General features: G+C 34.9%; 1 long non-coding RNA gene across 2 annotated transcripts in view; it reads right to left on the bottom strand.

Moving 5' to 3' along the window:
* Positions 1–940: 940 nt before the first annotated feature.
* LOC118531393 (uncharacterized) overlaps positions 941–15186 on the bottom strand; it is a 59163-nt gene continuing 44917 nt past the window's right edge. Inside the window, exons 7-8 of one of the 2 annotated variants that reach the window (XR_013446929.1) lie at positions 14097–14251; positions 1991–2008 (exon numbers count right to left, since the gene is read on the bottom strand). This is a non-coding gene — a long non-coding RNA (uncharacterized LOC118531393). Of the gene's footprint in view, positions 1084–1990; positions 2009–14096; positions 14252–15186 lie in introns of those variants that run through there. The other variant, XR_004915153.2, reaches the window with a different exon arrangement.

The following is a 15186-nucleotide window of genomic DNA, read 5'->3' on the forward strand; positions in this document are numbered from 1 at the left end:
TGACAGTGTAATAGCCTGGAGTAGGGCTATTTTTGTGGGATTTCAAGTTTATACAGTAGGTCATGTGGACATATTAGGCAGTAGGCTTTAGAAGAGGCTGTGCATGTGAAAGACCCCAAACTTAACAGCTTTACGGTAACTCAGCCTGTGGTAAGAGTCAGATGAGGCCAAGGATAGAGGAGGGATTTATTAGGTTCCAGAGATTAAATCTACTTACCAGAATCAGCAGAAAGGAAGAATTTCTTCCTCTGGATTGCCTAGAAAGCTCATCATGAGGCTAAGGCTTATATGCTATTATTTTAGAGACTTAAGGACTAAAGTCTCAGGGAAGGAAAGGGAGAAAAAAGGGGAGTCAATCAGTCAAACCAATGAAGTCTCTATGACTGGACTGACCACTGCTTGCCATCAAGTATGACTGCTCACTCATTCTCAAAGGTCCAACCTAGTACATCTCAGGGAGTCCTAAGACAACAAGGGCAGTGATCCCATTGGTGAAAGGTTCATTCCACAGACTGAACTCCAGGCTGTGCATGAAAGATGCCCCTGGTGTCTTAAGCCTCATCATTAGTAAGAAGTGCTGGGGCATGACATAAGAAATGCACCAACTCAGGAATAGCTGCCCTCATGGAAGTGGGTCGAGCTCAAACAGTTGATTAGCTCAATGTGCACTTGGTGTGGAAAAAATGGGCAAAAAGTCCTGGAGACAAGTCAGATTTAGAGGATCTGACGTGGTACATTAAAGGAGTCTGATACACAGTGGTTAAAATTATAGAAGTGATTAAGCATAATCAATAGAACATTTAAGGTAAGTAATCCAGGACAGAAATGAAAGAATATAGTCTAGATTCTGTTGTTCACACTCAAAAACCTACGCCACAAAGTCACAAAATTCTAACTTGTGTATGCAAATAATTACCTTCATCTAGCTGAGGAGACATCTGGGACTGCATTAGCGTCCATGTGCATGAGATCATATTAGGGGTTGAGAAGAAGAGAATAGTCACCAGCACAGGTATCTTCTTCATATAATATCCTAATGTTTGGCAGAGTGCCTGGAATACAGTTGGTCTCCAATAAGTGATTCTGAAAGAATAAAGGCAAACAGCAGAAAAAATGTATAATTCACTTTTATATTTACTTAAAACTGAAATAATAAAATCTTCCATCTCCTTTTCCCACAACACAACAATTCTATCCTATAGGCTGAATCTATTGTTGATTGATATAATATAATCATTCACAGGCAGTGATAGAGAAATATGTCTATTTATTTGCTACAACATCTGTCTATATTTGTAAAAATTTTAAATTTCTTTCATTCTTTCAAATGTGTGCTTTAGAAAGATGCTCTTATCTCATGGGAGAACATCTTCCAAAATCATAAAAATACTTTCCACTCAGAAAAGCAAAGCTGTTTATGGTATTTTCCATTTGAAAATAAAATAAACCATTGGCTAATAGTATGACAATTGGTATTGTTTTGTCACTGAATATCTATCTAATTCATGATTCAACAGATCAGACATACAGTTTTAGGTCATATTTTAAGATTCTTGAATGTATCATCCATTAATCTTTAATTCTCCATATTATGTAGTTATGCTTTATGCTTTGCCTTTCTCCCTTTCTTTAATAATCTGTAAAGCCAAATGGACTCTATCTTATCAGTCTTCTCAAGGAAACAAATATGACTTAGGTGATATATCCCTTTTTATTGCTTTTTTTTTTCTATTTCATGCACTTATTCTCTTAAGTTTATCACACCTACGTATATTTACCTAGATTTCTCTTCTTTCCATTTCCTTTGAGTTTCTAGATCATCAGTAAAACAAACAAGCAAACAAACAACACCAAACCTCAGGTTTAACACAAATACAAGTGTATTTCTTGCATACATCACAGCTTGATATGTATAACCAGCATTCTTCTCTATGCAACAATTGAGGCACCTGGTTCTTTTCTTCTGTCATATTCTAGGTCTTCTAGCACTCTTTAATGGCTGTCACATCTAGACAGCAGATAAGGAAGAAGAAAAAAAACTAGAAAGAGTTGGAAGCAAGCATACTTACTCACAACTACATTGTCTTGGACACAAGACATATCACATTCCAATGGCAAGAGCTAGTTATATGCCCCATTTAGATGAAATACGTGGGGAAATGTGATCTAGCTGTGTGTCCAGGAAAAGGCAAGAACATCAATGGTGGTGAATCCCAGCAATATTTGTCAGTCTGGTTTTGTGGTCACCAGATAGCCCATTGCTCTCTTCACATATAGAACATACGAATTCTACCCTCAAGGGAAAAAAAAAATCTGAAGTCTCATCACTGAATCCAACTCAATATCTGTACTCTCTGGAAGATGGGTAGTCTTCCTCATCAGATTCATAGCGATTCATGTTTTCAAGACCTCTGAAGTAAAAGAAAAATTATCTAACTCTTTAATGGTATAGTAGGATCAGGATAACTGTAATAGACACTTCTGTTTGGTAGAGGGAAGATTAGAGACACACCATTTAGCATGTTTGGAATCCTGATGGGCAGGTGGTATAAGAATTCACTGTCATGGACATGAAAGAAGTTCCTTGATTAAACTGTGGTTCTTTCTGGAAAATATTCTTGAGAAAATTTTGGTCATCTATATGGCCCCTTGTTCTACTATCTGGGAAAGTTTTCTTTAGGCATTATTCTCAGTGGCAATATCTGAAGTGGGTTTTGTTGAATGTGATGTCATTGGGACTATACAGTTCTCACAGTTTCTTATGCAAGTTTGGGGGCCCACCATATGAGTTTAGGCTTGCACCATAAAGGCTTTTCTCCCAAATACATGGCTTTTTTGCCAACACAATTTTCTAAATTCTTTTTTTTTTTTTTTAAAGATTTTATTTATTTGAGAGAGAGAGAATGAGAGAGAAAGAACACATGAGGGGGGGAGGGTCAGAGGGCGAAGCAGACTCCCTGCCAAGCAGGGAGCCCGATGCGGGACTCGATCCAGGGACTCCAGGATCATGACCTGAGCCGAAGGCAGGCGCTTAACCAACTGAGCCACCCAGGCGCCCCAATTTTCTCAAATTCTTAATAGACTTCTGACCTATTCAATTACAATCATTTCTCTGGGAATTCCCCCCCCCATTTCTAAACTTTAAGCAGTAAGAACCATGTACAGAGGTATATACATTGGGCTGCTATAAAGACCACATAAGCCATTTCCCCACTTCAGAGACATTGTGCCTCCAAATGATGGCATGACAGATGAATGCAAATTCAGGAGATGGAGAAAGGCAAACAAAGCCCTGATGAAATTGTTTTATCCACTGGACCAAGCCTTGCCTGAAGCCATAATAAACCATGAGACATTATTGTTATATAAGTCCTTGATTGTTTGCTATTTCAAGTGGATTTCTTGCATTTGTAAAACAAAAACAAGAAAACAAAAAAAGATCCCAACTAATGCAAGATAAAAGTTGTATTTCATCTGTATAGCTTCCATTTTGTACAGAAATTTAGGAATAATTATTATTTGAGTAGGGTGGCTTTGATAGAAAATAACAAAAACAGAATGTATTGGTTGATGATGCATTCAATTTCCTTCCTTTTTCTACTTTCTAGTTTAGACTGATTATAAGAATTAGTAGTTTATGTGGAGTAAGAATTGGCCAAAGGGAAATGAGACACAGAGAAATGTTCCACAGCAGAAGGAGAGCAGTGGAAACTGTCAAAAATTATGAACAAATATTAATGACAGTATAATTTATCATTAAAGAAACTAATAAACTAAATCAAGCAAGTGAATATTTTTCCCATAAGGGGATCTATTTGCATTTATACTTACTGAATGTTTGCTTGATATGTTTTGGAAAAATACTGTAAAAGAAGATTTAGAGTAAGAAGAACATTTTATAATCATTTTGCATGCCAAATATCAAACACCAGAAATAGTTCTCTTTACAAGTGAGCCTACAGATGGTGACTACACTTATGGTGGTGAGCACTGAGTAAAATATAGAATTGTTCAATCACTGTGTTGCATACCTAAAACTAATGTAACATTCTATGTCAACTATATTTCAATGAAGAAAAGATGTAGTAAGCCTGCTACACAAATGTGTTTTACCTTTCACAGGATTTACTCACATTTAAAAAATTTCACATAACATAAAAATTAATGGAACTTCAATGGCTAATTTTGTGTGTCTACCTGAACATTTAGAAGATAATTGCCAATTATCATTAATTATATCACTAAACTTTTATGATAAAAAAATTGAAGTAATTTACTCTGAAAGATACTTTCCTCAAAAAAGATACAAAATTTGAGATAGTTGAAAATTATAAGAACATGTATCAAACAACAAAATTATTGAAGAAATAATCAAGTTATCACATTCTTTTCTGTAAAAACAAAGACAAAACAACCTGAAATCTTTTATTAACTTTGAAAAAATATTGTATAGCCCATTTATTTATTTATTCATACATTTTTTAAAATTGAAGGAAGATTAGCATACAGTGTTATATTAGCTTCAGGTGTACAATATAGTGATACAACAATTCTATACATTACTCAGTGCTCATAATGATAAGTGTACTCTTTAATCCCCTTCACTTATTTCACTCAACCCCTACTCACCTTCCCTTTGGCAACTACTAGTTTGTTCTCTATATTTAAGGGTCTCGTTTTTTTGTTTGTTTTGTTTCTTAAAATCCACATTGAGTGAAATCATATGGTATTTGCCTTTCTCTGTCTGACTTATTTTACTTAGCATTATATCCTCTAAGTTCATCCATGTTGGTGCAAATTGTAAGATCTCATTCTTTTTTGATCCAGTAATTTCACTACTGGGTATTTACCCAAAGAAAATGAAAACACTAATTCAAATAGATATACACACCCCTATGTTTATTGCAGCATTATTTACAATAGCCATGATATGGAAGCAACCCAAGTGTCCATTGATAGATGAAAGGATAAAGAAAAATAGTATAAATATATAGTGTGTATATATTGTGTGTATATATATATGGAATATTACTCAGTCATAAAAAAGAATGAGATCTTGCCATTTGTAACATATACAGCCCATTTAAATCAACTGTAAAATTGACTGTGGTGATCTGCAAAGCTGGATTGCAGTCTGTAAACAGAAAGCAAAAGTTTTAGCTTAGAAATCATGGACTTAATGGAAAATAAGAATAATATCAAATATGACTTTTTGCAAGAGAAACTCACTTGTCTATACTCTAAAATGTGTAGGTATTTGAGCTCTTCCCATCTTCAATTTTCAAGTGCCAAAGGAGATTCTTATTATGTAGCTGTGATATCTAAGGATGATATCAAACAAGCAAAAAAGAGTGTGAGAATGTTTCAAGTTAGGCTAACATTTGGGAATACCACCAGCTGCTCTCTTTTACAATGAAGGAAAAAAATAGCTCAAAGGCAAAACTGTAAATAAAGTAATTTCAATCTTATTTTACAGGTTGGAAAATATTCACAATGAAGTCCTTTAATGAGTTTGCCCTTTTTCAAGCTGCCTCACAGTATAACTAAAATTAGGTAACACCCTAAGGGAAAATTTGAATAATACTGTTATTTATGTCCTATTAAAAGGTATTACCATATTTTACCATAGAGGCTTTGCAGTATTTTAACATAATGCCCACAAACTCAATTTTATGAATTAGTGAATAGAAGAACAGGCATTAAGCAAAACAAGAAAGATTTGAATTTTTATTCATTTTAACTGCTATGAATTTTAATTAATGCTTTGTTGACTGAATATTTATATATATTTATATTCATACGTAATTATATATATCACACATATATGTATATGTATGTCTATACCTATATGTATACGTATATTTATAGATAGATAGATGGGTGGAGAGAGAGAAAGACCTAACATATGACCACAAATACAAGTGATGCTGTTCAATAGTTAGGGATAATTCATTTGTTAGTTAAAATTCCAAACCACGATATAAGTCTAGCTAATGGCAGAAATTCATAATAAACCAACATTTCTTCTAGGTTCTTTCTATAAATTACAATGTCTTTAAGAAATGTGAATTAATGTGTAGGTGTTTATTTAACAAACTATAAAAGTTGTATTTTATTTCTTTGTTTTCTGAGAAAATTTCTCAGGAAAATTAACTTACCGAGGGCTAAAAATATTTTCTCTTAATTTATAAATCATGATGAGTATTTGACCTATTATTATGACTTTGTGGGTGGATCATTAGACATAAGTGAAAGAAAAAAACAATTTAAAAGGAGCCAAGAAAGTAGATGCTAAGTTTCATTCAGTACTAACTCCACTTTACCATTACTTTTCAAAAGCAATCTAAATGTCAAATTTCTGACACCAAAATTGGTAGCAAGTAAATCACATAGCACTAAACTGCAAAGTGGCATGCAAAATTTAGAACAGTAGGTTGTATATAATTAGGAAAGAGTTTGTACTTCTAAATATAAAAGTCCTACATTCAACATGAGGAAATAAAACTCTTAGGAGGAAGGCAGTCTGGTTGCACTCTTTAAAGACTCTTAATACAAACATAAGGGCAACAGATAAAACATGAATGCTCACTTAGGAGAAGCAGGCTTTTCACAGGCAAATGTGTAAGACCATTAGTGGAACTAATCAGAGAATGCTGTTATGTTTTGCCTTTCTTAATCCTTAAATATTTTGCCTATATTCCTTCCAATGGAATTGTAAAGGTTTAAGGCAGAGTCATGTCAAACATAAAAGACTTGAATTTTTAAATCCCTTGAATATTCCATTCATTCGCTAAACAAATAATTCTGAATATTAATAGTCAGGTAGTATTTTAAGTTCTTGGGATACAGAAGTGGAGAAGGAAAAGTCCCTGCCTTCATAGCACTTAATAGTGAAGGAGGCAGATGGCAAACAAATATAAATATAAATATATAATAAAATGTCAATACTCTCATGAAAAATAAAGCAGAGACATCAGATAAAAAGTGATGAGGGTGGGGGATAATTTACAAAGGACAGTCATTCTACCTCTTTCAGAAGTGGTCTCATTTGAGCAGAGACTTGAATTAAATAAGGGAACGAGCCATGCAAAGATATAACAGAGAAAAATATTATGCAGATAGACCTGCAAGTTCAAAGGCCCTGAAGAGGAAATGAACTGGGTTATGTTGACCCCATATCCCTACCCAGGAGGTAGGTAGAAGGCAGATGAGGTGACACCTGTTAGAAGACTATTCCCAATTCTTTGCAAGAGATGAAGCATTAAGGCTGTGGCAGCAGCAATGGTACTACATTGAGGCTATAATTTGAATGTTGAGGCAACAGCAAAGGTTGAGCAGGTTGCTGTGGGTTAACAGGAAAAGAGACAAATCAAGGATTCTGTCAGTATGTTGGCTTGAGCTACAGGTAAATGATGGCGCTCTTACTGGTATTGGGAAAATTGGGTGGGGGCAGTAAAATCAAGAGTTAGTTATTGGATATATTCAACCAAGATGCCTACCAGATATTCATGATCAATATCACAGTGACATTAAGAAAGAGATAGGCTATAGGAGTCCAAACTTGAGGAATAGTATGTGGTAAAGAGAGGTGGCAGAAGCATGGGCTATTCATTTGGAAGTCATCACCATATAGAGTTTATTTAAAGCCAGGGGGATACAGAATATCATATAGTGAGAGGGTACCCATAGCTATAGGAGAGGAATACCATTCGGGAAGAGGAAAGGGAACCAGCCACAGTTACTGAGATGGTGTGGCCAGTGAGGTGGGAGGGAATCTGAAAGAAGGGGTGAGTGATCTGAGTGAAGGAAAAAGAGCAATAAAGGAGAATAAAGTACCAACCATATTCAATCATAGTACTATTCTCTGCCTTCATTACAGTTTTACAGGTGGTTAAGGCTGGAATATTTTCTGACACTTAGCAGAACAGGTTATGTTGCCTGGCAGAGGAGACAGATTCTATCATACATAATTTGAGAGGTGTTAACAGGAATTATAAACAGAGTTCTTCTCTTTGCCCATCCTCCAGGGAATGGAATGCCCAACAGTAGACATTTGTTAGTGCATAATTAATTGGATTGAAACATTTCTGTTACCTGGGAAGAGTCACATAAATTAGTAGACAGCTTAGTAAGGACTAGTCGAAGCAGTCCCATGTCATCTGTTGGTCTTTGGGGGAACATGAGAGGTTTGTGCTTGTAAATGAAAGACAGGAGGTGAATCACTTAGTGCCGATAAAGCAATATTATACTGACACTGTGTATCCTGGGGGAGAAGGTGTGCATCCTGGAGGAGAAGGTGTACCTGGGAAGAAATAACAACTGACAGAGAGAGAGAATGGGAAGAAAAGGTCCTAATTGTGTTTAGTTCAGGGGCATCCCAACCAGGCTCTCCTGCCTTCTCCTATCGGCCATTTTTCCTTTGCATTCACATCTATTCTTGCCACTTCAAATGTCATCTGTATGCTAATGATGTGTGCCCCTATATTTCAAGCCCAACTTTTTTTCCTTACCTTGACTATTTCTGTTTACTGACTATCCAGAGATCCCTCGCTGTCAGCATGTCAGAGAGCAGACTCCGCATCTCCCTGCCTCTGTCCTGCTTCTTTCACTACTTCCAGGGGGCACCAGCTTCAACCCAACTTCTGAAACTCAAGCCCAAAAGTTACCTATGGCCTCTGCTTTCCTACTTGTTTATCCTCATACACTCATAACTTATATTCCCTGTACTTCCTATGTATATTCTGTCCCGTTATCTCTGTCTTTCCTACCCCATCTCTTACCTGACAGCATTATCCTATTTGGTCTCCCTGCTCTAAATAACATCCACTCGCTCAGCATTAACTTTAGATTTTTAAACTGAATTATACAACCCTGCATGTCTGATCTCTATTTCCCACGCCACCTTTACTTTGCACTGCTATGTCATATATAAACTGAAATGAAACTGTAGAGACTTTTTCGTGTGCTTGGAGACCATGAGAAAGCAAAGAGAAATAAATTTACTAACCACACTACAACACAAAGTACATGCTGATGTGATGGAATACTAAACTCAAAAGTGTCTACTTTTAGAAATTATTATAATTATTATGATTTTACTATGAGCTAACTTAAGAAATGGCATGTATTCTAAAAATTAAAGTACAGAGGCTATGACAATTTATCTGAATTTACTCTCATGCATTATGACCAGATTATGATAAACTATGATCTCACATTTTTATTGAAAGCTTGTAGAAAACAAAATGCATTATCAGAAATTAAATTTAATTGACTGTAAGAAAGAATATGTTGCCTGAAACTGCATCTTGATACCTTTATCCTTTATTTATGGAAATCTCCCTAATTCCTCAAAACCTAGCCCAAAGTCATCTTCTTTTTTTTTTTTTTTTGAAAGATTTGTTTATTTATTTGACAGAGAGAGACACAGCGAGAGAAGGAACACAAGCAGGGGGAGTGGGAGAGGGAGAAGCAGGCTCTCTGCTGAGCAGGGAGCCCGATGCGGGACTCGATCCCAGGACCCTGGGATCATGACCTGAGCCGAAGGCAGACGCTTAACGACTGAGCCACCCAGGCGCCCCCCAAAAGTCATCTTCTTAATGATGATTGCTTTCAACCCAATCAGATATAATTACTCCATCTTACTGTATTTTACTTCCAACTCTGACTTGTGTTAAAATAGTTTGTTGACAATATACTGCAACAAATTATATCTTCCTTGAAGGCAGGTAATATGGATTAAACATGTTTGTTTTCACTGAAGTAAAACTATCCTTCACTCAATGAAGATCTGGGTTTTTATAATAGCATCTTAAAATAATTACTATGTTTTCTTCTTTTAGTTAAAATGTATGAATCAACAAACAAAAATGTAACAATATATACCACAAAGCTACTTCCCTGATAATTCAGAATATGGTTTCCCATAAAGGAATAAATAACTGTGACACAAATGTTCAGCGTCCCTCATTGTATACTTATTCTTTCGGTAGATTAAAGCTTATATTTATAAATATTTATATTTATAGTCATTTTAAGTATATATATGTGTGTATATATATATACACACATATATACACACACACACACATCAAATATATATCAGACATATATATGCATGGTCCAAGATACACACACTGACATATATAAATGACACTTTATGAGACATTCCTCACAGAAATAGATCTAAAAGGGAATTTAAAATGTTACTAGAGCCACATTTAATAAACTGATTAAGAAGCTGATTATAAATATACTGAGAGTGAGATGCAGAACATATTTTTTACTCCAGATAGAACATAATTTGCAATGGACTTTAACAGAGCAACTTTTCTGGAGTTCACACACAATACTTTGGTGTCATGGCAACAAATCATTTAGTTTAATACCTTTCATCCCACATCATATTTTGAGAACAAATTAAGGATGTCGGTGATCCTGGTTTACTTTGCACTATACACTGCCTCAATCATTTCAATTGAGTTGAACTGGATGCTAAAGAAGGTTGGAAGTATTTTTTCTAAGGATAACTTTTTTTTTTTTGGTCTACATAGCATTATTTAGTTAGAATGTTGCCTAGAGAGGTCAGAGGGTCTAGATTAGCTCCCACGTTCTATTCTTCTGGTTTCACAAAATGCTTTTCAGGAAAGAGTGGATTACAATATACAATCTCTGGGTCCTCTCTAGAAACCTGTCCCGCTGAACACTGACATGCCTAATTTATTTTGCTATGCATCTGTCATGGTCCTGAACAAAAGGACCTGATCCCAATGTAAAGAATTATTAAAATATGATTATATGCCCCAAATCAACAAACTTAGAAAGAAACAAAAAATATCATTACTTGAGTGGAGGCTTTGAAAATTGTTGTTTTTTTTTTTGAAAGAGTTTGAAATACAAAATAAGAGAACTTGATTCTACTTAATGCTATTTAGGTCACACAGGAATTTGGGCTACTTCTTTTAATGATCTTCAGTGTTTCTCTAAATGTAGGGACTGAACACAACTTGCTTAAAGCATGGTTTCTCAGCCTTGGCAATATCAACATTTTGGGTCAAATGTGGGAGGTTCTGTGTGTTGTGGAATGTTTAACAGCACCCCGGGCTTTAGCCCACCAGATGTCAGCAGCACCCACTCCCCAAATTGTGACATCAAAACAGACATTGTTATAGGTCTGCCTGAGCGTAAAACAACCTTCGTTTAGAAACTACTGGTTTAAATAATATTGAAAATGTTTTGCATAATTAGCTCAAAGCAACTTTATGCTATTGGTCAAAATAGAAGTTATTTACATTGACTTTCAAAATGTGAACCTTAGAAAAATATCTAGATATTGAAGAGGAATGTTTGGATTAAAACAAAGAGACAGTATCATACCTGACAATAGCTACAAACTCTGTTATAAATATCTTTAAGACCTTAGTAACATTTTAACAACATGGTGAATTTTAACGTGAAAATAATGAAAAAGTATTAGGTATATTTATGACAAATTATACCTATCTATCTATCTGTGTTTCTATTTCCACAATCTATTAAGCACTGCCTCTGTTATGGTTCAATTAGCTTATCAATTTCCACATTTATAGTCCATGCTATTTATTATATCCTGAATATTTTTATAGCTTATTAATTTGAATATATCTAGTCCTCATAAATTCATTGGAAAGACAAGTATATGTAAACATAATAATCATTTATATACATATATTATACATACATATATGTTTTTTGTGTGATATGATGTGTCTGATATGTGTATATATTATATATACATAATATTTATGTACATATAACATGTATAAATTTTATATAACATGTATTTTGTATACATATTTATGATCATATCATTCTATTTCTTCTGACTTCTTGAATTTGAGCTTAAATACACAATTGTCAGCAAAGTGGAAGGAATATTTACATATTTGAAAATTTATAAGCTTGAAAACATAAATATGAGGCTATAGGCCCAATCTAAAGAGAGTCTTCCTACATGTAGGGGATTAAAAAGAGGTGTAAACAAACATCCTATATTCTAAATTAATCATGTCCAAACTTACCAGTAGCAATTGTTTTGCAAGATAAATACTTAATTTACCCCAATGTCAGTCATTCTATCTTTTTACACTGCCTGAGTACAGCATCGTTCTAAGGAGATGCAAAGATTTAGAGGCATTCCCAGTCAGGTATGGATCAGAAATATACACCACTAATAAAATAAAGATGGACTGATGGCAACTGGGCTACACACACAGACATGTATAGAATAGAGGAAGAAAGCAAGTAACAGCATTTTGAGTTGCATCTTGAAGAGTATAACAGTTTTCTAAGTTTACAAGGGGCAAGGCATGGAAACGTGAAATTGCACGGCTTAATGAGAACCCACAAATAGCCCAAGTGCAAAGCATCTGATCAACAGAAGTTGAGAGATAAGGCTAGAAAGACAGGCAGGACCAGACTGAAGAGAGCATTTTTTTTTAAGAGTTTATTTATTTAGAGAGAAAGAGTTGGGTGAGGGTGGGCACAGAGAGAGAGGGAGAGAGAATTTCAAGCAGATTCCCCACTGAATGCAGAGCCCGATTTGGGGGCTTGATCTCACAACCCTGAGATCACCACCTGAGTCAACATCGAATCTGAGGCTTACCAACTGAGCCATCCAGGCACCCCTGGAGAGAGTCTTTTATCCCAGTTAGCCCTCTTAGCCCTGAGGTACCACTGAGGGATTCTAAACAGTGGGGTCACATGGCTTGGTTTGGTTTGAAGAAAAATAAATTACAATAAAATATGACAGCATGCAGACACTTGGTAGGTTCACATGGAAAAGAATGCAGAAAAAAAGAAGATGCTAAACAAGAGCACGGATGCCCAAAGTCTACCAATACCTAAAGAGACAGAAAAGAAAAAAAGGAAGAGAAGAAAGTTTTCTTTGAATGAACATTCACACCAAGCTGTACTCTTTCCAACAACTCCTTGAGAATATACTGTTTTAATGTTAAGTGGAATATATTGTTGTAATTGTAGTCACAGACTTTGTAAGTATATACAAATGTCATGATACATAGGTGTTGCTCCAAAATTATTGCTCAAAAATTATGAGCATGAGCAATATACAATCTGCAATTAGAGGCAAAACTGTAGATAAAAATCATTCTTTATATAATATTTCCTTATACTGAAAATATATTTTCTGTCATCAAAAATCCAACAAATTGTGGGTGTTTGAGTGTTGAATGATAATGTATATATACAACTTGGGTGATGATTTATTTTATATATATATATAAATACTATACACACACACACATACACACACAACTTATAAGGACATGAGTATCTGCTATAAATTAAAAAAGAAAAATTAGAGGGGAAAATTAATTTTCTAGAAGATAACTGATAAGGTGCATGAATTATTTCTATAACTATACATGTTTGAATATTCACCTTAACAAACTGCTGTATCTTACTCATTATTGGCATTTCAGGGTTGTTTATAGGCTAACAATCTAAAAACAAATTTTATGTGTACCTGTGTGTGTGTTTACGCATGTGCTAAGAACTTTCCTGATTTGCTCACATTCAATTATGTGAGTTTGTAAAAACTTTAGTCTCTTTTTGGAAAACATTTTAAACTTCTAGACACGTGTATTCAATTGGAAATAAATATTCCTACTTCAAAAAATCATGTTATTTTAACTGAAGAATATCTCTATTGATTTCTATAGTAAAATAAACTCTTCTTGTATTTCAATGAAAAATATGTATTTTTTATAATGAAAAAAATCATTGTAATTTTTTAAAGGTGTTACTTAATATCATTCCAATCAATGTAGTAGTCTGTTCTAAGTCACTCATGTAGTATCAGCAAGATTGATGTGATTAGACATAGAAGATCTCTAATATTTATTAAGCAAATAAATATATTGGAACAAACAAAAGGAAAAAGAGAAAAATGATGGCATCAACTCTCTTATGTCTTTGATACCTTAATTGACCTTAAATTACAAAATTTGACAGTCATTCCTTTAAAAAGAAAACTGAGTTGGATATGCAACTTTGATTTTGCTTTTAAATTACACATTAACAAATCTTTGGGGCACCTGGGTGGCTTGGTTGATTGGACGTCTGACTCTTGATTTCGGTTCAGGGTCGTGGGATCGGGCCCCAAGTTGGGCTCCACACTGGGCATGGAACCTGCTTAAGAATCTCGCCCTCCCTCTCCCTCTGCTCCTCCTCTTGCTTGTTTGAGCTCTGTCTAAAATAAATAAATAAATAAATATTTAAAAAATAAAGTACACATTAATAGATCTTTATTAAAGTCCTTTACATCCACTAATGTCTGGTCATAAAAATCTAAGCACACTATTAAACACACACACACACACACACACACACAAAAGTGGACTGTTTAGATACAGAATAATAACGAAATGGCCTATAACATCAGCCTTCATTTACAAAAGAACTTATAGAATTTCTACTGTGCCTGGAAAACAGAGTTATGAAGATGAACAAAGCAGCAGGTAGGCCCTCTAGGACCTCACGGACTAATCGCACTAACAGATATACCCATATCTTCAAAACAGTATAGGTTGTATTATATTAGCGATTGCTTCACCCAAGAGTCAGATGTTCGTGGCACTTGTTCTGAGAGCCTTGAAGGCTGAAGTCAAAGCAGAGTGTGAACTCAAATGCATGTTGTTCAGGGAAATGGTGCTCAGTTCAGAGTACCTGGGTGGTATGGTACCCCCAACATTGGACCTATTGGTGATACAGAGAGCATGAGATTGAAAAGAAAACTGGAGCCACATTTACAATTGCCCTGCTCTGTAGTTGCAGACTTATTCTCTAAGCAGTAGGGAACCAGTGAGGCCTTTAAATAAAAGAAATGTATCATCAAACATAAATAACATTAACTTCCCCATGACAAAAGATGCTAGTAGAAAAAGACCAAGAGCAAAGTAAGAAGACAAGGCAGCACTGATTGGTTTGATTATCCACTCCCTCTGCAAGATTCCTATTTAAAATAAGCATCACAATATTATTTTCTTTACTCTTTGCCTGACACTGTCCCATCATAATTAATTGTCCATAACCCAATAAACATTTTCTCAGAATCAGGGAAATCAAGATTCCCATCTTACTCCAATAAAGGAGCCTATTTATATTTCATTCCTACTTAAGTGAATA

Source organism: Halichoerus grypus, chromosome 4 (genome assembly GCF_964656455.1).
Source record: "Halichoerus grypus chromosome 4, mHalGry1.hap1.1, whole genome shotgun sequence".
NCBI lineage: Eukaryota > Metazoa > Chordata > Mammalia > Carnivora > Phocidae > Halichoerus > Halichoerus grypus.